The sequence below is a fragment of the Ascaphus truei genome, chromosome 5 (genome assembly GCF_040206685.1).
Source record: "Ascaphus truei isolate aAscTru1 chromosome 5, aAscTru1.hap1, whole genome shotgun sequence".
In the NCBI taxonomy this organism is placed as follows: Eukaryota; Metazoa; Chordata; class Amphibia; order Anura; family Ascaphidae; genus Ascaphus; species Ascaphus truei.
This window is the reverse complement of record NC_134487.1, coordinates 225355355-225381749: the sequence shown is the minus strand read 5'-3', so window position 1 is coordinate 225381749 and position 26395 is coordinate 225355355. Positions and strand designations below refer to the sequence as shown.

At 43.7% G+C, this 26395-nt stretch overlaps 1 protein-coding gene across 1 annotated transcript in view; it reads right to left on the bottom strand.

Annotated features, from left to right (window-relative positions):
* SLC4A9 (solute carrier family 4 member 9) overlaps positions 1-26395 on the bottom strand; it is a 461516-nt gene that overhangs the window by 49331 nt on the left and 385790 nt on the right. The gene's annotated exons all lie outside the window — the stretch shown is intronic.

Sequence of the window (26395 nt, the reverse complement as noted above, 5' to 3'; positions counted from 1 at the left end):
GTATACCACAGCAACAAGTCCCTAACTGAAACTTGCAGAATCCTACTCACAGAATGAATATTGACACATTCAGGGGAGAGAATCTGTAAACACGTCCCATCCCTGCACAGCTCCCCACGGACCCCACGTGGTCTGACTTGTGGAATTCCCCTCAGGTAGGCGATGTTGATCGTGGATGTCAACGATGCAGCATACACCAACGGTGGAACAGGGAATAGGACAATACTAGTGTGATACGTAACAAAGATTTATTGCCACACTAAAAACACGTCAAAACCACACTCACATTGTATGGAGGTGAGTCATACAACTCACGGATGCCGTCCGCAACCTGAAAATTCCCCGATCTGCAGCAGAGAGACTGACTGCACGCAACACCCGCTACCGGCAAACGGGTGACGTCAGCAGTGCAGGATGTCCTCCCTGCGTCTGGAACTAAGGAAGCCGGATTGGATCTTAACACCAGGCTCCTCCTCCCTACGCGTTTCGTGACACTAGGTCACTTCCTCAGGGAATACCGGAGCTTGGCTAATAGTACATGTAAATACATACAGGTTTTATTCCATTCGTAGTACCTCCCCTTTATAGGAAGGTCTCTTAATTGGGGTATGTATTTAAGTGTACTATTAGCCAAGCTCCGGTACCCCCTGAGGAAGTGACCGGCTTCCTTAGTTCCAGACGCAGGGAGGACATCCTGCACTGCTGACGTCACCCGTTTGCCGGTAGCGGGTGTTGCGTGCAGTCAGTCTCTCTGCTGCAGATCGGGGAATTTTCAGGTTGCGGACAGCATCCGTGAGTTGTATGACTCACCTCCATACAATGTGAGTGTGGTTTTTAAGTTATTTTAGTGTGGCAATAAATCTTTGTTACGTATCACACTAGTATTGTCCTATTCCCTGTTCCACCGTTGGTGTATGCTGCATCGTTGACATCCACGATCAACATCGCCTACCTGAGGGGAATTCCACAAGTCAGACCACGTGGCGTCCGTGGGGAGCTGTGCAGGGACGGGACGTGTTTACAGATTCTCTCGCCTGAATGTGTCAATATTCATTCTGTGAGTAGGATTCTGCAAGTTTCAGTTAGGGACTTGTTGCTGTGGTATACTGCGCAATTGGTGTGCCTTTTTTCTGTTATTTCAGAAGCAGTGGAGACACTCTATTAAGGACACCCACCCATCTGGAACTTTAATCAACCAGTTCATCAACCTGTCCAGAAGGAGCCTTGTATCAGAGACTATCTTTGTTTGATTACGGTATCTTGGACTGATTTTAAGCGCCGGGGACACTTATTTGTATGTGTATTGATTATTGTATCGCAGAATTGTACATGATCAATTAAATTTGATCATTGCACCAGGAGTATATGGGATACCAGACTTCTCATCCGGCCAATGGGTCACCTGTTCAGGTTACGTGCACAATTTATGGATCTTCCACAGGGAAATATACAAAAAAAAGTGGGTCCAGAGAACAGAAACAGATAAGAGTAATACATTTCTTTGGCCAGCAGAAGGTTCATTTAATTCTGAAATTGTTAAATGTTTGCGCAATATACTCATTTGTTCACCTAAAAATGTCCCTAGAGATGACTGGCGCACGTTTCTCCTATGAGAGAAACATGCATTTGCTATCAAACACACCACTACCACAGGTGTCTATGATACACCATCTGTAATGTATCCCGTAAGGAGTCAGGACAACAAAACAAAGCCCAAGCCTGCTGTTGAGGACTAAATAGATTTCCTCCTTGATCAAGCAATGATATGTGCCCCTACTATCCTACCACACGCACCACCTGTAGGCATGGTCCAACCACTTGTACCCGTACCTGTCGCGGCACTAGTAGAGGAACACCCAGATAATATGATACAACACTCACCTGTGAGGCGGGACAAGAGAGTATATTTTGACCTACAGCAGTTAGACCCACGGCAATTAGTATATTTAGATCCACCTGTTCCTACCTACTTAGAAGCTACCGGGTCACACACACACACACCACAGCATGTGCAAGCACCAATTCATAACGCTGAACATGTAAGAAATCTGCTCGATGCATTGTTACTTCCACATTCATTAGCAGTTATTAAAATAGCAGCACATACAAACAGGAAAGATGAGCTATCACAGGGCAATGCTTTTGCTGATGCTACTGCTAAGCAAGTGGCCAGACAGCCGTATGTCCAGGCATATGTTCTTACTACACCCACTGATCCAGACACACCCATTACCATACCACTAGATCTATCCTCCTTTAATAAACAGTTAAACACAGAAATTGTCCAGGACTGGACAAGCAAGGGTTATCAACAAAAAGCGAATTTTGCTACAGCAGCCCTGACAGTAAATCAGTTTTACCTCCCTCTTTATAGCCGTATATAATTTGTATGGCGCATGGATGACAACATTCCATCTCCATGAATGTGTGATAATCCATCAGGAATGACTGGATTGCACCATACATTGGCCCTAGGATAAAAGAGTTTTGCTCTACATGCCAAATCTGCCAATTGCATAACATTGGAAAACATGTTTCTGTTGATCCAGGAAAAATCATGTGCCCACAGGGCCCATTTCGCAATTTACAAATTGATTTAATTGAAATGCCACGCAGTCTACACTATCAATATGTTTTGGTTCTTGTTTGCATGTTCTCAGGATGGGTTGAAGCATACCCTTGTCAGCACGCGGACGCGCGCTCAGTGGCTAAGAAAGGTACTACATGAGTTCATTCCCAGATATGGAATACCTCAGCATATTTTTTCAGACCAAGGCACACATTTCACTGCCGCTATAGTCCAGGATCTGGCTAAGGTTCTAGGTATTATCTATCATTTGCACTGCCCTTACCACCCTCAAAGCGCAGGGAAAGTTGAGAGAACTAATGGGGTCCTAAAGAACAAAATCAGCAAAATTTGCACTAAGACAAAGTTGCGATGGCCAGATGTGTAACCATTGCACTCATGTAAATCAGAAGCACTCCACAAGGCAAGACTAAATTAACCCCACATAATAGGATAGGCCAATAATTAGTGCCGGCACATTAGCATTAATGATGCATGATCATGCACTCACTGATGACTTAATCAGTGTGTATTGTGTGAGATTAATGAAATCTCTCAAGTCTCTCCACTCACAGGTACAAGCAGTACAGTCTACCAAGGAGAACACAAAGCAGCATTGTGACAGGGTGAATAAACGTCACCAGCCCTATGCCTGGCAGACCTATGTTTAGGTCTGCAGTGCAGCAGTGACGAGGTTAACTTTCAGCTGAGAGGGCTGCTTAATTAGTCTGATCCCAGCTGCCTCATCAAGGAGCTTTCAAAACACCAGGCTGTACACACATGCAGCCTGTCTGATCAAGAGAGAGTACTGAAATGCTGAAGTAGGATTACTGCTATAAGGTCTGTCTTCAAAATACACTTTTTGACGAACTGTTTGTGTACTGTTATGCTGGAATCTAAACAGCCTGTTGCAGGGTACATGCAACTACACATGTGGGTTTCTTGACAAGGCTGTTTTATTTTGCCTTGAAAAATAGACAGCACACAAAACAAAAATAGCTCTTTTTCAGCAACAAACGAAAATGGCTTTTCCTTCAGCAAACCGAATAAAACAGTTTCTCTTTAGCAGACAGTTTATATATATATGCAGATACCCTTTTTCTATGCAGGGGACAGACAGTTCACAGTTTCACTACTTTGCTACTCAGACCTTGTTTTCAGGAATCAATTTAGCAGCTTACTCCTCTCTCATCAACAGCCTCCCTCTGTCTACAGCCTGGGTTTTAACACACCTTGATTAGGCAGCTGGGATCCAACTAATTATCCTGAGGTTCCCAGCTGAAGTTAACCTAGTCAGTGCTGCACTGCAGACTAGACATAGGTTTTCCAGGCATATAACTGGTGGATTAAAATATATATAATGTGATACAAATAAAGGTGAGTATTAGGCGTACATTTAAGTAAGAAAAACAGGCATTGGAGGGTTATTGTTACCCATACACCACTCGGGACGACAGTGGAGAAGTCTTCAGTGTGCAGACACACCACTCCTGGCGTCACGGTCACTTGCACCCAGACTGGGTCTTGACTGGTAACCAGCTCCTGTTGTAGATAGCAGTTCAGCAGGGCTCACAATACACGCAATGTCCTCAGATAGGGCAATCTTTGCAGCAACACAAACCACGCTGTCCTTCACTCCGTCCGGTACTTCCGTATTGGTGACGTCACTCGGGAGCGTCAGCGCGTCGTAGCCCTTCCGGACAGCGTTATGGCCCGCAGGAGGATGTTATATAGTCCAAGAGTCCAAAAAGTTCTCAGAGCAGCTAGAGTTCTATTATCCAACGCGTTTCGAGACAGCTAGGTCTCTTCATCAGGGAATAATAAACAATATTAATCGAGTGGTTTAAATACCTCACGCCCCCACCCGATAGGCCATCCAATCAAGAATTGTGGCCAATCCCGTGGAAGCAGGGAGGAGTCAAACGACTCATGGGGCTCAGAGCCCTCCTACATGTTGCTATAGGCAACTTATGTAAACAAAAACAAACAGAACTTTATTAAACACACAAAAGTAAGTACAAAACACAAATCGCGCAGATGTCTCTAAAATAAAGAAAAAGGGGGTTAAAAACAGTACTAATACCCAAATAGAAAATGCATCTCCATTCTGGAATGTTTGCTAAAAGACCTTAATATACAAATTGTATTTAGGAGTTAACGTGAAAAAGAAGCATGAATCTAAAATACATACAAATGATTGGCATTCACAATATTAGTTTAAAAAAGATAAGTCACAGGTTCAGATTTAGGAGGAAATACCAGGGAGCCCCCTCTTACCCCTTACACCTAAGATGTATGTATAATAGGTTAATAAAGGGACCAGATATCAATATCTTCATTGAGACCCCCCGGATGCAAAGATCTTAATTTATGTATCCAGAAGGTCTCTTGGACAGAGAGTTCTTTTACCCTATCTCCACCCCTTCTATTCCTAGGGATATGTTTAATGCCCTTAAAGAGCAAGGAAGAGGGGTCTTTATTATGGTGTAGAGCATAGTGTTTGGAAAGACTGTGATTAAAAAGACCATTTCGAATGTTTCTTATATGTTCTTGGATGCGTACCTTCAACGGGCGTTTAGTTCGACCAACATAGTGTAGGCCACACGGGCACTCAATTAAGTACACTATGTGGTCAGAAGTACACATAATAAAATCTGAAATCTCAAAAACCTCTCCAGTGCTTTTACATGTGAAAGTTTTATTGTCAACATGCAGATACTTGCACACTGAGCACTTTCCGCATTTAAAATTCCCAATGGGTTTGCTGTTTAGCCACAACATTTCACCAACCGTTATAGCTTTAGTATTAATATCACTAGGGGACAGTGTATTTTTAAGGTTTTTTGCTTTTCGGTATATGAATTTGGGAAACTTTGAGATGTGGTCTCCTAAAATTGGGTCCCCTGATAAAATAGCCCAGTGTTGTTTAATAATTCTTTCTATTTGCATGGTCATTGAATTGAAGTTAGTAATAAAGGCGACATTACATTTACCCTCATTCGTCTCCAAAGTGTCTTTTTTCTTAGTCTTAGGGACCAACATTTGGCTCCTGTCCAGTTTTCTCACCCTATCTAGGTCATCACTGAGTGTTTTTAGTGGATAACCCCTTTCCAAAAATCTAGAGGTTAGATCACTAGCCTGTATCTCAAAGTCCGTATCCAGACTACAGTTCTTCCTCAGTCTATAGAACTGACCACTCGGAATATTCTTGATCCAGGATTTTTTGTGATTGCTTGAGGCTAGCAACAGATTGTTTGAATCTACCTCCTTAAAGTAGGTTTTGGTGATAATATTACCCTCTTCTGATATTATTAAGCTCAAGTCTAAAAAGTTAATGATGCGTTCATTGTCCAAAGATGTGAACGTCAGATTTCTATCGTTGGTATTAATGTATTTAACAAATTGATTGACTGAGCAATGATCCCCATCCCATATACAAATAATATCATCTATATAGCGATGCCAGGTAATGATATTGTTTTTAAAAGGATTATTATTAAAAATAAAATTGGATTCCCATTCTCCCATGTACAGGTTTGCGAAACTGGGGGCAAATCTAGTCCCCATAGCAGTTCCACAAACCTGCAGGAAGAATTCGTCCAGAAACATAAAATAATTATGTTTCAAAATAAAATGGATTGAATCCAAAATAAAACCTCTATTGAGGGAGTGAAGTTCCTGGTCATCTGATAGAAAAAAATTCACAGCCGCTAGGCCCTTAGTGTGTGGTATATTCGTATAAAGGGCCTGCACATCACAGGTCAGCCATCTATATGAATCTTTCCACTCCAGATCCTGAATCAAATTCAGTACTGAGGTGGAATCCCTTAGATGGGAAGGGAGTTTATTAACATAGGGCTGAAGAAAGTGGTCCACATACTGTGACAAATTTGCTGTTAGACTTTGTATTCCGGATATTATCGGTCTACCTGGGGGTTTTTTTATTGACTTGTGTGTTTTGGGAAGATGGTAAAAAATTGGGATTTTTGGAAAACTGGTAAATAAAAAATCAAATTCATTTTTAGTTAAAACACCGGAGGAGAGGGCCTGATCTAGGTGGCTTTTTAGTTTACCTAGAAACTCCCTAGTTGGGTCTCTTTTAAGCCTAATATAGGAGGTTGTGTCGTTTAGGAGCCTAAGGGCTTCCCCTTCATAATCTTTTCGATCTTGTAGAACGACACCCCCTCCCTTATCAGCTTGTCTTATAATAAGATTGTTGTTCTCTTTTAAAAACTTCAAGGCCAATGTCTCATTTTTAGAGAGATTATGTTTCACATCACTGGATTTTATATTGCTGGTTAAAGAGTTAAAATCATTATTAACCATATTGAAAAAGGTTTCAATATGGTGACCTTTTGAATGGGAGGGATAAAATTTAGACTTCCCCCTGAAATGAGTATGTCTACAGTTTATATCACCCGGTGCATTCTCACTTTGGTTAGACACAGGTGGGTCACTTGGTGTTAATATTTCTCTCTCCCCTTCGGTACCTTCAAGGTCCATTTTAATAAAATGCCTCTTAAGAGTGAGGTTACGCATAAATTTTTGGAGGTCTGTATATAATTGAAACGAATTAGGTCCACAGGAACGAGAGAAAGTTAAGCCCCTGTCTAAAACCCTTTTTTGGTCTGTGGTTAAAATAACAGACGATAGGTTAAAAATCCCACGTGAAGGTGAGGTCATCAGTCTTTCTCGTACCCTCTTTTCTTTTGCTCTGGCCCCCCCTCTAACTCCTCTTCTGGTAGGGTTCTTTTCTTTTTCTCTACCAGTGAGGATTTTTGGGAAGACCCCAGAATCTCCTCCCCTTTCTGCGGTTCTGTATGTCTTTTCTTGACTAAATCTAAAAAAGAAGACGGGGAGTGTTGTGCTGGTGATGGGTATCTAGGGCTGGGTTTATGTGGTATATAGTTCCTATTGGGGTCATATCTCTCATATTCCCTTTGTCCATATCTGAAATTGGGAATATAATTTCTCCCTTTATAATTAGGATTTCTGGACTGCCCTTCGTATCTCGGGGGAGGGTAATGCCCTTCATATGTTGAGGGCCCCCTTCTATCCCCATATCTTTGATGTTCCCATCCTCCATTATTGGCATGTACATTGGGTCTAGGGTGTTGATATGGTTCCATAGATCTATTTATGGACTGGGAATTGTCCCTACCACCCCTTCCCTGGGATTGAGATTTTTGGGGCCTACCTCTTTCCACATCCTTTGCCCAGTTTCTTTGTCTATTATTGTCATAGTCAGACTTATCTCTATAAAATTTTTCATGCTTCTTTTTCAGGATCTCTTCCTCCGCATGCTCAAGCTTCATGCGGAGGTTATGTTCAATTTCTGAGCAATCATGCTCAATAACAAGTGGCTCAAGTAATTTAATTACACCTGATACCTCTTTTTCAATAATTTTCAGTGACTTAGTTCTCTCATATATAATCAGTTTCATGAGGGCCATGGAGCAGTCATCAAGGATTCTGTTCCATTCCCTCATGAAATGTTGGTCATCTTTACCAAAAGTGGGTAATTTTCGAATGCGTAGGCCTCTTGGGGCTCTCTCGCAATCTACATACTTTTGTATTGTTCTTTTCTCTAAATACAATTTATTTTCAGACAAAAGTAATTGCTCTAGAATTTTAAATTGCTCCTCTGCTGAACCCTTGGAATCCCCTTTATCGGGAACCAATATAATTTCCTCAGAAAACAGTAAATCAAAATTCTCATCACGTTTCTGTCTACAATTAACCAAACTCCACACCATGGTGAGATAATTGGTGACAGATAAATAGAAAGTGTGCCGCACCAAGAGCAAGGATAAGTGAACAGAAGTGAATATAAAGTGCGCAACAACAAACAATATATACGTGATAAAGTGATATACTAGAGTAAATATTGTGACCTTTGTAAAATTGGAGAGAGCGTCTGCAGCTGCGACACAGGGGATAGCTCAAATAACCCCTAGAGGAGACATAACTCCTCTAGGGGTTATTTGAGCTATCCCCTGTGTCGCAGCTGCAGACGCTCTCTCCAATTTTACAAAGGTCACAATATTTACTCTAGTATATCACTTTATCACGTATATATTGTTTGTTGTTGCGCACTTTATATTCACTTCTGTTCACATATAACTGGTGGCTTTTGTTTACCCTGTCACACAGCCCTTGTTGGAAAAGGGCAAGCCCTGCTCAGGACTTAATTTATGTTTTGTATGCTGAAAATAAGCTGTTTTTGTTTTTGTGTGCTGTATTTTTTTAAGACTCAATAAATAAGCCTTTGCAAGAAACCCACGTGTGGTTGCACCTACTCTGCAACATATGGTGTCAGAAGTGCCAGGATTTTGAGAAGCCCCTGCAGTTGAAGGGCCACATACTCAAAAAAAACAAAATGGAAAAAAATGGATTTTTAAAAAAAGCGTTTCTGTGTGAGCAGACCAGCCAGCAGGGACTGTTAATGCAGGAACAGGCCCAACTACAGGCAGAGAGAAAAGAAAGACTATTGCAGCAGCAAACCCAGCTCCTAACCCAGCAGCAGGCAGTACAGGAGGAAGAGCGGATGGCCAAGCTGCTGACCCAATTCCAGGGGTCTGCCAGTCCAGAACTTGCGAACAAACCCCCAGTCCTCCTGAGGAAAATGGCTCCGAACAAGGATCCAGAGGCTTTTCTACTAACGTTTGAAAGGGTTGCCAAAGCCCTGGGCTGGTCTGCAGATCGCTGGGCAATCGCGTTGTCCCCACTCCTCATAGGAGAAGCCCAGGCCGCATATCAGGGCCTCCCAGTGGACCAGGCAATGGATTACAAACAAGTGAAAGCCGCCATACTGGATTGCTTAGGTCTGACCCCAGAGACCTACCGGCAGCAGTTCCGGAACCTGAAGTACACCACAAGACGTGCTTTCCTTTGATTCCCCATGGAGTATAGAGTGTACATACGGCAATGTAAAATGGTATTCGACGGCCAAAATCCTGCTACAGGTAAAAGGGCAGGAGGCCAGGATCGAAGTAGGAGCTGCTCCTTGGCTCCCTGCCCCCATTTTGCTCGGCCGTGACTGGCCTTTCTTTTCAAACCTAATGCCTCCAGTCTCTCAGGAGGAGCCTCATTCTCTGGCTCAGGAGAAACCTGGTAAACTGTTCCCCTTCTCGGCAGACCTGTTCCCCTGTAGACACCGGGTTCAAAAGACTCGGAGGGAAAGACGCTATGATAAACAGGACTGGTTGCAGAAATCTGGGTCTCAAGATGGCCATACAAATAGGCATAAGTCACAAGTAATGACTGGGGATGGCAAGAAGTAGGGAGAGATAGGCCCTGGGGATTTACCAGAGCTATGTCTCCCTGACTGAGGGAAGAGGGAAGACCCAGTCCTGGCCAGACAATATGACAAAGTGGTAAAAATTGATGACCAGATATTGAATGCACAAGGGGTAATGGTGTTCCCTCATTTTGAATTGTCGAATGATATCCTGTATAGGGTGAACAAGCAGACACAAACAGGGGAGGTCACCAGACAAATATTGGTTCCCAAGGTGTTTGTTAAAACTGTCTTCACCCTAGCCCATACTGTTCCTTGGGGTGGTCACCTTGGTAGAGATAAAACCTTGGACCGTATTTCGTTCCACTTCTATTGGCCAGGGATGTATAATGATATTGCTAAGTTTGGTGCGACATGTCCTGAATGCCAGCTGACTAGTCCGAAGGGACAAAAACCAGCCCCCTTGGTTCCTCTACCCTTGGTGTCAGTTCCCTTTGAGAGGATTGGAGTAGACATGGTAGGACTGTTAGAACCTTCTGCGAAAGGACACAGGTTTATTCTCGTAATAGTCGACTATGCAACAAGATGTCCTGAGGCATTTCCCCTGAGGACAGCAACGGCGAAGCAAGTAGCCAACAAATTGTTGGAGCTGTTCTCACGGGTTGGACTTCCCCAGGTTATGTTGAGTGACCAAGGTACAAATTTTATGGCTAAATTGATGCAGAATGTCTTGAAATTATTAGAGGTCAAGTCTGTTCGGACATCGGTCTAACATTCACAGACTGATGGATTGGTGGAAAGATGTAACCGAACTCGAAAAGGGATGCTGAGAAAATTTGTAGATTCAGAGAAGAGAGCCTGGGATGAACTTCTCCTTTTTCTGCTGTTTGCAGTGCGGGAAGTTCCCCAGGCCTCCACGGGATTCTCTCCATTTGAACTGCTGTATGGCCGCCAACCCCGGGGTATCCTTGACATCCTAAAGGAGTCCTGGGAGGAACAGCGGTCCCCTTCTAAGAATACCCAGCAATATGTATTGGACCTTAGGAAGCACCTAGATGTGGTCGGCAATTTTGCTAGGGAGAATCTTAGTTCAGCCCAGGACAGTCAGGAGAGACATTACAATCAAAATTCTCATATGAGTGTTTGACCCGGGAGACCAGGTGATGTTATTGTTACCCAGTTGTGAGAGCAAATTCCTAGCCAAATGGCAGGGCCCATTCGAAGTACTCCACCGCCCGGGTGATGTGGATTAAGAGATCGCTCAACCAGGGTCCAGGAAGGGTAAACAAATTTACTATGTGAACTTGCTAAAACCCTGGAAGGTGCAGCGGTCTCTATTCATCCACCCGGTGGAGGAGGAAACGGACCTGGGACCTCAGCCCCCACGGGGGAACATCTGGGGTGACGAGAAAATCCCAATGGGTAGACAATTGTCCTCTGAACAAAAAGGGGACTTGTTAGAAATAATTACACAATTCAATGATGTTTTTTCTGATTTACCAGGTGTGACGGTAACGGGGTGCCAAGCGAGTAATAAAGGGGTCACCCCCATTAGGCACCCCTTTCAACCATCTGGGAAGTGAGGGGTTAACCAGAAATGTACCTATAATACATATGTTCCCCTGCTTCACAACCAAAATGTATTTCCCTTTGGTTATCATGTTCTCACAGTCAGAGTGATTACATATATTTTTATTCCCCTGCCTCAGGGCAAAATGTGTTCTCTTTGAATGTATATATGGTTCCATTTATCGGTGTTTGTCCCTTTCCAGTGTATGCACCAACCACATAAAGAGAACATTGAGGGACATTCACCCCTCAATAAGCCAGTGCTGCAGGGCTTTAAACCACTTAGTTGAAAAAAATACTGCTGTGTCCAGAGGGGCAGAGTATAGAGAGATTAATAACCCCTATTTGGGCTGTGTACTGGCAGTGACTATCTGGGGATGTCTGGGGGAAGTCCGTGGACCCTCCCAGACCCCTTGAGTCTCGCACAATGTAAGCCACAACACCTGGGGAACTCCGCAATGAAATAACAAATAAAAATCAATAACTCACTGGAATCTTTAAAGTCCGTCCGGTCTGCGGCGTGCTCCAAGCTGTGTAGTGGAAATTGCAGGCAAAGTATCCTCACCGGGGAGAAAAGACAGCGGTCACGGCCGCACAGCAAATGAACAAGGCTGGACTGTGCTATAAAAAATCTTTATTATGCCATGGGTATTTAAAAAGAGAGAGAAGGAAGCACCCCCCGCAACTCTAACGCGTTTCAGCCACAAAGGTCCTTTCTCAAAGAGTGAACATTACCTGCTGCTGTGTCGACTGAAATACAAGCCCACCCGGAAGTGACATCACACTCAGGTGCTAGCATTGACTCCCATGATGGACAAAGGGAGTTTGCTCACCTGGTGAGTGTAACCACACCCTTAATGAGCTCCTACCAGAAGTCAAAGCAGAAAATGGTAAATACATTGCCAGTGAAAAAACAATTTGTTACATCAGATGTTTATGTCACTAATTGCAACAACCACAATAAACCTTACAGGGAGGTGAGGTGACAATACTATTTACCAAATGGTATTCTATTAACCTCTACCTGCTACGGTAATAAAACAAATTAAAATATGTATGAAATTAAATCAATGCAAAGGATGCATTGATTGATTAAAATCAAGTAATAGCGGGGGGATAAATTGTGTGAAACATAACAATTTAAACAATAATTAGAATTACCTTATGTAACGGGTATTCCCCCCCCTCAAATCGCAGATCTGATGTGGGTGCAAGGAACATACGGTGTTACCATAGGTGTGGTGCATTACCTGTTGGCTCGCAGGAGGGCCGAGCTTCCGCCACGGGGAACCTGGGGCAATTATACTATGGGTAACCACTTACTCAATTCAGCGCCTCCACCTGCGATGGCTCCCACCAGAGGTTCCTCGCAGGACAATCAATAATAACATACACGATGGGGTATAATAACTAAGGACTTTACTAACATGCAAACAACGTATCACGGCAATACCACAATATAACCTGTGTCCCTCTCTAGAGGAGACACCTACTGCGTCACGCAGGACGCTTCCCCAACACCAGGTGATCCCACCCAGTGTCCCGAGAATCCCACCCAATGTCCCGCACTCTTGGAGAGAACGTGGGTGACTGCGCAGTCACAGTTACACTAAGGGGCCCGTTGGTGCAATTATGACTGTATGGTACCTGCCGAGCACTCCGGTACTCGGATCAGCAACTGGCTTCGCAAAGGGTCAGACGTGTGATGAATCCGTCTGATCCTCCAACCGAACTCCTTTGTATGCGGACCGCCAGGGCTGTCTCCCTCTGGAATAGTCTCTGCGGACCCCAACGTGGGTCCGAACCGCTTCACGGGGATCCGCAGCGTCCGCTGAGTCCCTAACTAACACTTGGCTCTAATGTGACAGGAACCCTAACCTAGGGCCTGTCCCTGTGGTACCGCAACCTAAAGTGGCTTTGGGGAAAACTCCTAGAGGCCTACCGGGGTTAATAACCTGCCCCACTCCCCTAACTCTTCCCAGCCTTGACTGTACTTACTAAGACCTAACGAGTCCCAGCGCCTACAGCAGCAAGCTGTAGCTCACTGGATGCAGCAGCCAACGTGCTGCGCAACAAGGTGCCTGCCTGTCAGACCTCACAGCACTAACAGCCGTGACTCTGACAAGGCAGCACTCTATACTAAGGGCAGCGTCCCTATCTTGGGCCTCCCTAAGCACTTACCCACTAAATTAGTGGGGAGTTGGGGCCTACCTGGGGTGTAGGTACCTATATGGGGCAGGAGCTGCACTCGCTCCCCACACCCTTCCTTCCCTCACAGCTCCCTGACTCCAACTCTCTGTAACCTTCCTTTCCCAGCTCCCACTAATGTAAGTGGCAGGGTCCCTAACCTGAGGGCTGCCCCTGGCAACACTCACCTTACTGGGGAGCTGAGCTATCTCGGGCCATGGGGGTGCTGGCCTAGTACAGGGAGTCCCCGACTCCTGTACCCTACCTCCTTCCCTGGGCTGCTCCAGTCTCTGACTGCCACGTAGCTGAAAGCCCGCCAAATGTATCCACTTGCTCCAGGGCAATCCTGCAGCCCTATTGGCTCCTATGAGGCACCTGGTGCCTGTCTCACTATGCCCCATGGGAGTTGTAGTCCCATGGAGCCTAGAAACACATAGGGGCTCTCCTCTCCTGCACCTGCACTAATCCCTAATGGCTGCCGCAACCTTTCTATCCCTGTCCCTACTCTCGCGCGACTCTGTCCTGGCTCTGGGGGCTCCCTTGCGCATGCGCGATCACTGCGCATGCGCGAGTGGCCGGGTAATGGCGGCGCCCTCTTCGCCGGCCGCCGGGACCTTAGAGACGCGACCGCGGCCTTAGCGATGGCCCGATCGCATCCCCGGCAACCGACCCGCTCGCGGAGAAGAGGCGCTGCTCCCTCCTCAGCCCCCACCCTCCGGAATGGCCGTCGGGTCTGCCGCTGGCCTCTGGCAGTACCCGACAACAGTCCTGGCCACGGAGGCTTCCTGGGAGGTCGCAGGGGGCAACAGGTGACCTGGCTACACTTACATTCATGCAATTCTGAACAGACTACAGAATAAAGTCAAGTGGATACATCTAACCCAAATATTATTTAAGACACAATGTATATACACTTATAACAATTTTGGTTGCTTTGTTGCCAATCTTATAAATATAAAGGAACTTAAAGTATGATTTTACTGACAATTTTTTCAGATCATCACAACGTTCAGTGAAGTCAATGCAAGGAAATAATATGATGAAAACAGATAATGGAAATAATAACTATAAATGCACAATAATATCCAACAAATGTTGAACAATGAAAATGCAAACAACAAGATGAATTGTTTCCTAACATTATTACCCAGTGTTTGTTATCAGTGTATATACATTGTGTCCTAAATAATATTTGGGTTAGTTGTATCCACTTGACTTTATTCTGTAGTCTGTTCAGAATTGCATGAATGTAAGGTAATTCTAATTATTGTTTAAATTATAATGTTTCACACAATTTATCCCCCCGCTATTACTTGATTTTAATAAATCAATGCATCCTTTGCATTGATTTAATTTCATACATATTTTAATTTGTTTTATTACCGTAGCAGGTAGAGGTTAATAGAATACCATTTGGTAAATAGTATTGTCACCTCACCTCCCTGTAAGGTTTATTGTGGTTGTTGCAATTAGTGACATAAACATCTGATGTAACAAATTGTTTTTTCACTGGCAATGTATTTACCATTTTCTGCTTTGACTTCTGGTAGGAGCTCATTAAGGGTGTGGTTACACTCACCAGGTGAGCAAACTCCCTTTGTCCATCATGGGAGTCAATGCTAGCACCTGAGTGTGATGTCACTTCCGGGTGGGCTTGTATTTCAGTCGACACAGCAGCAGGTAATGTTCACTCTTTGAGAAAGGCCCTTTGTGGCTGAAACGCGTTAGAGTTGCGGGGGGTGATTCCTTCTCTCTCTTTTTAAATACCCATGGCATAATAAAGATTTTTTATAGCACTGTCCAGCCTTGTTCATTTGCTGTGTGGCCGTGACCGCTGTCTTTTCTCACCGGTGAGGATACTTTGCCTGCAATATGCACCAACCACATACACTGGGATCAGGTCGGGAGGGAGAGGGTTAATTGCATTTACATGTTTATGGACCTTTGTTCCCCTTCCCGCCTTTTCAGTCTCCCTTTGCAGCCTGTACATATGTCGCCATTGGCACTCCATGCAATCCTATGGAGACTCCACTGTTTTTGGCCCGATACCTGTGAAGACCTGCAGGTGGCGGCCGAGAGGAGGAGCGGAGCTACCCCATTGAAAGTGAAGGGAGTAATGTGATTCAATGGGGATTCCTCGAGTCCAACCTCCGGAGACGAGCTGGCAGCCAGCCAAACCGCAAACCTCGAAAGTGGATAAAATGTCTTTGAAAGAGCTTGATCTCTCAATTGGCATGGGAACTAGGCTTCGGTAAAGTTCACCACCAATTAGCGTGTGAAACTTTTGTTCCAGGGCGACCAGAAATAAAATTCTTTTTGCCCCTAGCCCATAGGAACCCCCTCACTCGACCCCAACAGGGTCCGACAGTCAATGGCGGCGAGAAAGGGTCCCACCATTGACCGCAATGGCGGGGAATAGCCGTGTGGCTTTAAAACACTTAGGGGCCTATGCAGAGAGCTGCGAGAAGCCCAATCTCGCCAGTTTTTAGCCAAATATGCCTATAGCAATTTAGTAAATGGCGAGAAACTGGCGAGATGAGTAAAAACCGCCAGTTTTTTTTTTGTTTTAATAACTCGCCGCGCGGGTGGCGAGAAGCAATATCTCGCCAGTTTTAAAATCCACAGTATGCAGGAAGCCCCGATCACCATCTCGCCGCTGATCGCGCCATTAAAATGGAGAGATGTTCTCCAAATAGCTCTGCCAACAAAAGTTGGCAAGAAGCTGGAGCTGAGCGGCGAGAGGGGACATAAACAAAAAAGTTATCCCTTTTCCTGGCTCGGATTGATGCCGGGGGTCTCCAGAGCTGATACCCAGGAATATCAGCACCGAAGGCCCCCGGCATGCATCCGAGGCAGGAAAAATGCATGTACAGCCCACTTCATTACCTTAGCAACTAACCGCTAAGGCAATGAAGGTGTTAACCCACCGTGCCAGCTTTATTGTGGGTAGCGGGGGTGGGTGAAGGGGGTATTTGGCCCTTGGTTTGCGTTTAGGGCTTGCGCGGGGGTTGCGGGTGCACTTAACCCCTTCAGGACAGTAGCAGTTAATACCGCTACGGTCATGAAGGGGTTAACTCCTCCCACTACCCCCCCGCAATCCCTAAACAACCACCGTTGGGGCTAATACCCCCTTCACCCACCCCCACTTCCCACAATGAAAAATAATCACACATAGCAGCCCCACACTTAATAAAGTAGACCCATTATGGTTTTTCCCCCTCTCACAGAGGTAAAAGGAAAGGTTTCACAGTGTAGTGTAGGACCTGCATTATTTTGGTTATACCTTGACGTTGGTATGCAGGCTTATGACGCCTTTGGCCAAAGGGTTAACTAAATAACCAATTATTATTATTGAAGTATTTTACTTTATATGTTTTGTCAATTGGATGCAGCATTGGGCACCCCCTGTCTCTTGTTATATACAATTGCCACGCTCAGTAGCTCTCTGGTTGACATAAATATATATTCACTTTGTGGTGGGTGGGGGAGTTTGAGCTTGCTGGGTATCTGTGTTAACCTATGTCTCTTTGGAGGCTGTGGCACCTCCCCCCAGAGCTCACTCCTCCTCCTTCACCCTTTTAACTTGGAAGGTCATTTCACTTGCTGCAGGAACAAGACCCATTATGGTTTTTTCCCCTCTCACAGAGGTAAAAGGAAAGGTTTCACAGTGTAGTGTAGGACCTGCATTATTTTGGTTATACCTTGACGTTGGTATGCAGGCTTATGACGCCTTTGGCCAAAGGGTTAACTAAATAACCAATTATTATTATTGAAGTATTTTACTTTATATGTTTTGTCAATTGGATGCAGCATTGGGCACCCCCTGTCTCTTGTTATATACAATTGCCACGCTCAGTAGCTCTCTGGTTGACATAAATATATATTCACTTTGTGGTGGGTGGGGGAGTTTGAGCTTGCTGGGTATCTGTGTTAACCTATGTCTCTTTGGAGGCTGTGGCACCTCCCCCCAGAGCTCACTCCTCCTCCTTCACCCTTTTAACTTGGAAGGTCATTTCACTTGCTGCAGGAACAAGACCCATTATGGTTTTTTCCCCTCTCACAGAGGTAAAAGGAAAGGTTTCACAGTGTAGTGTAGGACCTGCATTATTTTGGTTATACCTTGACGTTGGTATGCAGGCTTATGACGCCTTTGGCCAAAGGGTTAACTAAATAACCAATTATTATTATTGAAGTATTTTACTTTATATGTTTTGTCAATTGGATGCAGCATTGGGCACCCCCTGTCTCTTGTTATATACAATTGCCACGCTCAGTAGCACTCTGGTTGACATAAATATATATTCACTTTGTGGTGGGTGGGGGAGTTTGAGCTTGCTGGGTATCTGTGTTAACCTATACCAAACTTAATAAATAAATGTAAAAGAATAAATAAATGAATATAAATATATATATATATATACACTGGCGACACACTTTATTCGAGCTCGGCTAGTCCCATGAATTCGGGTATACCCGGGTGTATTGAGGTTTGTGACTGTTTTCTGCCCGAGTGCATTGGGTTATTTTCCAGGCAGGGATTGAAGCATTTTATTCCCGCTGGCTGCAATACTGCACAGTATATATATATATATATATATACTGCATTAGAATTCATGAATTTATGCCATCTGGTAGACACGCGAAGCATTGCAGCCTATTAAATCCTAATCATTATCATTTAACAGATCAGCCGCCCGTCAGCCAGGCATGAACCCAGGCTGGGAAGGCAAACGCAACGGGGCTTGTCAGAGGTGAGGAGCGGCGCATTCCAGGTATCTGCCAGGTACATACTGGGTATTTGCTCGAATAAAGTGTGTCGGTGCAGTACTGTTGCGGCACACTTTATTCTACCAAATCACCGGTTTGTCCCTGGCTGGTTCCTGGAATGCCACGCTGTTCACCCGGAGCATGCCGCGTTCCAAGCCAGGAGTCATGCCCGGCTAACGCGCGGTTGATGTGTTACTTGATAATGGTTCAGGATTTACTAGGCTGCAATGCTTCGCGTGTCCGCCAGATGGCATAAATTCATGAAATGTAATGCAGTATATAAGGACCAGCACAGATAACATTCCAAGAGACACTGTTTTTAAGTAATCCTTGCTTCATTCATTGTAACATCGCCGGAAGAAGAGATCAGTGTATCTCGAAAGCTCGCACAAATAAAAGCATTTCGTTAGCCACAGAACGGTATCATCTATTTATTTTTTGATTATATATATATATATATATATATATATATATATATACATATATATATATATACACACTGTATAACAACAAACCCTATAACCCCTAACATACAGTACTGTACACATACAGTACTGTATACTGTATGCACATCAATGATACTATAGGCCGGCGGGGGCGAGATGTGTTTGCAGCAGAGAGAGAACCGCTGCTCTCTCTGCGCAAACATCGGCACATTAAAAATGATTTAAAATACATTTTTATTCATAGTGTAGATGTGCAGGGGGTCTCCAGAGCTGAACCGCGTTGGTTTCAGGTCCGGGGACCCCCTGCTCCCCGAGATACAGCCCCCTTTATGAGGTGCCGGTATCCCTCTGCATTTAAAGGTCCCGATCAAGTGACCGCGGCATGTAAACCAAGCAGAGGGATACCGGCACCCCCTAAAGGGGCCTGTATCTCGGGGAGCAGGGGGTCAACGGACCTAAAACCACAGCGGTTCAGCTCCAGACACCCTCTGCACATCTATAGTATGAATAAAACACATATATAAATAAACACTCATTCCTTACCTTTGCGGCTATGTGCTATGGTAATGAAGCAGCATGACTGTATTTTTAATAATATTGTACAGTGAGCAGTGGGTTCCCTGAGCCACAAATCAAAGCTCAGGGGACCCCATGCTCCTGCACAATATTATTAAAAATACAGAAATGCTGCTTCATTACCTTAGAGTATAGCCGCTAAGGCAATGAAGGGGTTAACCCACCGTGCCCGCTTTATTGTGGGTAGTGGGTTGGGTGAAGGGGGTATTTGGCCCTTGGTGTGAGTTTAGGACCTGCGGGGGGGTTGCGGGTGCACTTAACCACTTCACGGCCGTAGCAGTTAATAACGCTACGGTCATGAAGGGGTTAACCCCTCCCGCTATCCCCCCGCAAGCCCTAAACAACCATCGAGTGGGCTAATACCCCCTTCACCCACCCCCACTACCCACAATAAAAAAAATTCACACACAGCAGCCGCCCCAAAAAAATAAAAATAAATCTAAATAAATAAATAAATACATACATTTAAAATACATTTTTATTCATAGTGTAGATGTGCAGGGGGTCTCCGGAGGTGAACCGCATTTGTTTCAGGTCTGGGGACCCCCTGCTCCCCGAGATACAGCCCCCTTTATGAGGTGCCGGTATCCCTCTGCATTTAAAGGTCCCGATCACGTGACCGCGGCATGTAAACCAAGCAGAGGGATACCGGCACCCCCTAAAGAGGCCTGTATCTCGGGGAGCAGGGGGTCCCCGGAGCTAAAACCACAGCGGTTCAGCTCCGGAGACCCTCTGCACATCTTCACTATGAATAAAAATGTATTTTAAATGTATTTATTTATTTTTTTAGATTTATTTATTAATTGTGCTGCTGCTGTGTGTGAATTTTTTTTATTGTGGGTAGCGGGGGTGGGTGAAGGGGGTATTAGCCCCAACAGTGGTTGTTTAGGGCTTGCGGGGGGGTAGCGGGTGCACTTAACCCCTTCACGACCGTAGCGGTATTAACTGCTATGGTCGTGAAGGGGTTAAGTGCACCCGCAACCCCTCCGCAAGTCCTAAACTCACACCTAGGGCCAAATACCCCCTTCACCAACCCTCGCTACCCACAATAAAAAAAAATCACGCACAGCAGCCCCACAATTAATAAATAAATCTAAATAAATACATATATATATATATGTATATATATGTATAACAACAATCCCTATACATATATATATACCCACCCTTCACCCATGAATTTGTACAGTTGCTTCATCATGCAACTATATATACAGTATATATATATATATATATATACAGTATATATATATATATATATACACACACACATGATGAACCAATATACAAATAAATGTGGAAGGGTTATCAAAACCATACTGTACTACAAATAACACTTCTCCATACAGACACACTACAATACAATGAATTTCCTTTAATAAACCTAACTGATCTTACAATCTAAATCATCAAATGCCAATGAAAAACCTCACATTCCAATCAATACATTGTATTTACATTGTATTTATGATGCATAAAATCTATGCACCATATACATTGTGCAAATGAATGTGAACAATATCATTGCAAGCTAAATACAAATACTGTACTCCAAACAAGTCAACTATTTTAACCAATCAAGTAAACAAAAATTAATATATAAGTACCAACCAGAAAACAAAATTTAAAACCAAGGCTAACCCTTACATTACCAAGGATTACAGCTATCTAATTGTAAAAAAAACATTATACTGTACACACATTGAAGCATTGCAATAAACAACATACAGTACAGTACATCCCCTGTATCTCCCTGCCTTGAGTGTAATCTGTGTAAAGCCCCCTCCCCCCTAATGTTTCTGTTAAATCTCCCTGCCTTGAGTGTAATCTGTTTAAAGCCCCCTCCCCCCTAATGTTCCTGTTAAATCTCCCTGCCTTGAGTGTAATCTGTATAAAGCCCCCGCCCCCTAATGTGTCTGTTAAATCTCGCTGCCTGTGTTGCTGTGAGTGCAGTTTATATAAATGTGGGGAGGGGGCGTGGGTTATAACCCCACCTCCTTGACTGTGATCTGTGTAAAGCCCCCTCCCCCTAATGTGTCTGTTAAATCTCCCTGCCTGTGTTGCTGTGAGTGCAGTTTATGTAAATGTGGGGAGGGGGGGGACCCGATGTGCATACTGTGAGGTCTAACCACCCTCACCCACTACCCACATACCGTTACCCCCCCCATCCTGGCCATGGCCCCTCCGCTTCTGCAAAACAGACACAAAAACGAAAACATCCAAAGTAATGTCCCCTAACACCTTAATCACCATAGCGGTTATTAACCACTACAGTCATTAAGGGGTTAACCCACCCTCACCCACCACTCGGGACGCCTACATACCCTCCCACACTAACCCCTCACCCCGTGAGGCCTAACTCCCCTCACCAACTACCCACAAGGGAGGCCTACCCACGTACCGTTGGGGAACCCCCCCCCACCCCCAGTACCCACAATAAAAACAATAGTGACCCACAATAAACATCATTATATTTATTAAATACATTACCCACCCCCTGTGCCACCCCATAAATACAAGATTTTTCCTTTTACAAACAGGGTTCATAATGCAGCCCCACGCGAGTCCCCGGTGGGCTAGCGGGGCACCTGACAGACCTACAGGGTACCAGCAGCCCTTTTCAAACAGGTTCTGGAGGCCTGCTGGTGGGTCCCACCAGCACCATGGCCCCCAGGTGGTCTCCTTGGGTCACCGTGGGCCACAATTGGGTCCCCACGGTAGGCCCAAGGATGTCTGGGAGCCCCGGGTCAGACCCACAGGTGTCTGCGGGGCCTCGGGTGGTTCCCACGGGGGTCTGGGGAACTCACGGGTGCTCACTACGGGTCGGCGGTGCCCCCAAAGAAGTGGGACAACACATCTTCATCCCGCACCTACGGGTCGGCGGTGCCCCCACAGAAGTGGGACCACACAGCTTCATCCCCGCAGACTACGGGTCTGCGGTGCCCCCACAGATGTGAGGCCACCGCTTCATCCCCGCATGTGTCACCCGTGGAACCACCAGCCTGGTACCCATGAGATACCCGAGGAAACCACAGGTGATCTCCAGAGGTCTAACGCGGAAAAATAAACCTGGCCTATACATTCAATACATACACCCCCCCCCCCCCCCCAAACACCTACAGTACAATAATGTGCAAAATAACTATTATCCAGATATGGATAATAGATTAATTGCCCATTATTAAAAACATTAACTAGCATATTCAAATAAATAATAAAGTGCTACTGACCTCATCAAGAAGAAGTCTCCGTCGCCAGCAACATTCTTGTCTTGTCCACAAAATACATTGCCAAAACAAAGGCAATACATTGCAATTACATTCAGATATCAATTAACCCCTTAAACACCTTATCGGATAATAACAGCAAAGGTAATTAAGGGGTTAAGCCACACTGGCCCGATACCCACCTTTCACCCATGAATTTGTACAGTTGCTTCATCATGCAACTATATATACAGTATATATATATATATATATATATATATATATATATATATATATATATATATATATATATACTGTATGTACAGTATATACACACACATGATGAACCAATATACAAATAAATGTAGAAGGGTTATCAAAACCATACTGTACTACAAATAACACTTCTCCATACAGACACACTACATTACAATGAATTTCCTTTAATAATCCTAACTGATCTTACAATCTAAATCATCAAATGCCAATGAGAAACCTCACATTCCAATCAATACATTGCATTTAAATTGTATAAATGATGCATAAAATCTATGCACCATAAACATTCTGCAAATGAATGTGAACAATATCATTGCAAGCTAAATACAAATACAGTACAGTACCTCCAAACAAGTCAACTATTTTAACCAATCAAGTAAACAAAAATCAATTAGCAATCATTATTTACATCCCTAAACAATTGACAGTCCATCCCGAACAATGAAACAATTAACTAATTCACGCCTCGAGCAGAACAATTCAGCATGTGAAAAAATATAAGTACCAACCAGAATACAAACTTTAAAACCAAGGCTAACCCTGAACACAAGCACACAATACAATATCAACAATTACATCTATCTAATTTTAAAATACTTTAAACACACAATAAAGCATAGCAGCATAGACAAATTATTTTAAAACACATGAAAGAAAGCTTTTAAAACAACATCATTTCTTACCCTGTATGTATATATCTCTCTAGACATATATACATACATACATACAGTTGCAAGAAATGATATACCACAAAAAAAAAATACATGTGACGTCATTGAAAGCTTGTCACATGGTACTAGAGCCAATCAGAGCGTGGGAACTCCATCCCTATTCTGATAGGATGTGACGTACTACAGCCATTCTCCCCCCAAGCCTCTGTCACATGGTATACTAGAGCCAATCAGAGTAGGGATGGAGTTCCCACGCTCTGATTGGCTACCATACCATGTGAGGGCGGCCATGTGTCTTTTCATGACGTCATCTTAAAGGCAATTGAAGCAAAGCCATTCTGATTGGCTGTGCTTTCATTGCCTTTAAGTGACGTCATCATTTTTATTTTTATCGGCCAAAACACATGGTTTCCACGGCCCAATCAGGGCCGTGGGAACCATATGACGAAAATGTGACGTCATAGGCCTTTAAAAGCCTATGTCGTCTCATTTTGAAGCCAGACGCCGAGGAGGAAGGACCTCCGGAGAAGAAAGAAGACCAGGGCGTGGCCGAAGATGGAAAGAAGACCCCGCCCCGCCCGGAAGAAGATAGAAGAAAGAAGAATACAGATGAAGATGAAGATGGATTACAAATTGAAGACCCGTGGATTGATTTGGATTTTTAGTTTAATGTTTATTTTTTTGTATGGTTTTTTATTTTATGAGTTCCTGTGCCTGGTGGTTTTGTACGTGAGTAAGGTGTGCAACGGGAGTCGGTGGGGGCAAGTAATGGTAAGTGAACTAAAGAAATGTATTTTATTTAACTTGTTAATTTTTTTAAAAGCTTTTTTAACATGTGTATTTTTTTGTGGTATATCATTTCTTGCAACTGTATGTATGTATGTATGTATGTATATATGTCGAGAGAGATATATACATACAGGGTAAGAAATGATGTTGTTTTAAAAGCTTTCTTTCATGTGTTTTAAAATAATTTGTCTATGCTGCTATGCTTTATTGTGTGTTTAAAGTATTTTAAAATTAGAAAGATGTAATTGTTGATATTGTGTGCTTGTGTTCAGGGTTAGCCTTGGTTTTAAAGTTTGTATTCTGGTTGGTACTTATATTTTTTCACATGCTGAATTGTTCTGCTCGAGGCGTGAATTAGTTAATTGTTTCATTGTTCGGGATGGACTGTCAATTGTTTAGGGATGTAAATAATGATTGCTAATTGATTTTTGTTTACTTGATTGGTTAAAATAGTTGACTTGTTTGTCGGAACTGTATTTGTATTTAGCTTGCAATGATATTGTTCACATTCATTTGCAGAATGTATAAGGTGCATAGATTTTATGCATCATTTATACAATGTAAATGCAATGTATTGATTGGAATGTGAGGTTTTTCATTGGCATTTGATGATTTAGATTGTAAAATCAGTTAGGATTATTAAAGGAAATTCATTGTAATGTAGTGTGTCTGTATGGAGAAGTGTTATTTGTAGTACAGTATGGTTTTGATAACCCTTCTACATTTATTTGTATATTGGTTCATCATGTGTGTGTATATATATATATATATATATATATATATATATATATATATATATATATATATATGTGTGTGTGTGTGTGTGTGTGTGTGTGTGTGTGTGTGTATATATATATATATATATATATATATATATATATATGTATATGTATATGTATATGTATATGTATATGTATATGTATATGTATATGTATATATATATATATATATATATATATATTCATGGTATGGAGATTTGCACTCACGGTTTGGTTAGGAGGCAGATGCTTGTCCCATATGTAGCATATAGACGTGTGGTAACCAGGGGATCCTGATGACCAAAGAAGACAGAACACTGCAAAGTTGATGTCAAAAAAGTGTATTATGAAACACAGGGCCGCCAACGTTTCGGTCCTCACAACGGGACCTTCCTCAGGGCAGTGCACAACAGACTAATACAAGCACCCATATATACCCCTAAAATATACATGAAATCACCTGAAAACAATCATAGAAAATCCAAATTACAATCCCAGGTACAACCCACAACACGTCACAGCCAATCGAACATACTGATACTGACCAGCACCAATGAAACAACTTGATCTGAACCCTTGTATGATTGGTCACCTGGTATACCAAAGCTGTCCACATAGTGACGTCACTGTGCAACCTGAATAAAAATGTATTTTACATGTATTTATTTATATTCATGTATTTATTTAGATTTATTTATTAATTGTGCTGCTGCTGTGTGTGAATTTTTTTTATTGTGGGTAGCGGGGGTGGGTGAAGGGGGTATTAGCCCCAACGGTGGTTGTTTAGGGCTTGCGGGGGGTAGCGGGAGGGGTTAACCCCTTCATGACCGTAGCGGTATTAACTGCTACGGCCGTGAAGTGGTTAAGTGCACCCGCAACCCCCCCGCAAGTCCTAAACTCACACCAAGGGCCAAATACCCCCTTCACCCACCCCCGCTACCCACAATAAAGCGTGCACGGTGGGTTAACCCCTTCATTGCCTTAGCAGCTATCAACTATGGTAATGAAGCAGCATTTCTGTATTTTTAATAATATTGTGCAGGAGCAGGGGGTCCCTTGAGCTTTGATTTGTGGCTCAGGGAACCCACTGCTCACTGTACAATATTATTAAAAATACAGTCATGCTGCTTCGTTACCATAGCACATAGCCGCAAAGGTAAGGAATGAGTGTTTATTTATATATGTGTTTTATTCATACTGTAGATGTGCAGAGGGTCTCCGGAGCTGAACCGCTGTGGTTTTAGGTCCGTTGACCCCCTGCTCCCCGAGATACAGGCCCCTTTAGGGGGTGCCGGTATCCCTCTGCTTGGTTTACATGCCGCGGTCACTTGATCGGGACCT